We start from the raw sequence: 394 nt of genomic DNA on the forward strand, positions 1-394 counted from the left end.
TAGAGAGTTGGGTTTATTTCTGGGCTCTCTGTTCTATTCCATTGGTCTATGTGCCTGTTTTTGTGCCAGTACCAGGCTGTTTTGATTACAGTGGCCTTGTAATACAGTTTGATATCAGGTATTGTGATCCCTCCTACTTTGTTCTTCTTTCTCAAAATTGCAGCTGCTATTCGGGGTCTTTTCTGGTTCCATATAAATTTTTGAAGTGTTTGTTCTATGTCTGTGAAATATGCCATTGGTACTTTAATAGGTATTGCATTGAATCTGTAAATTGCTTTGGGTAGTATGGACATTTTGATGATGTTAATTCTTCCAATCCATGAACACGGTATATGTTTCCATTTGTTTGTGTGTTCCTTGATTTCTTTCTTCAATGTTGTGTAGTTTTCTGCAT

Source organism: Sturnira hondurensis, unplaced genomic scaffold (assembly GCF_014824575.4).
Source record: "Sturnira hondurensis isolate 20B ecotype Veracruz unplaced genomic scaffold, ASM1482457v3 Scaffold0009719, whole genome shotgun sequence".
Taxonomy (NCBI): Eukaryota; Metazoa; Chordata; class Mammalia; order Chiroptera; family Phyllostomidae; genus Sturnira; species Sturnira hondurensis.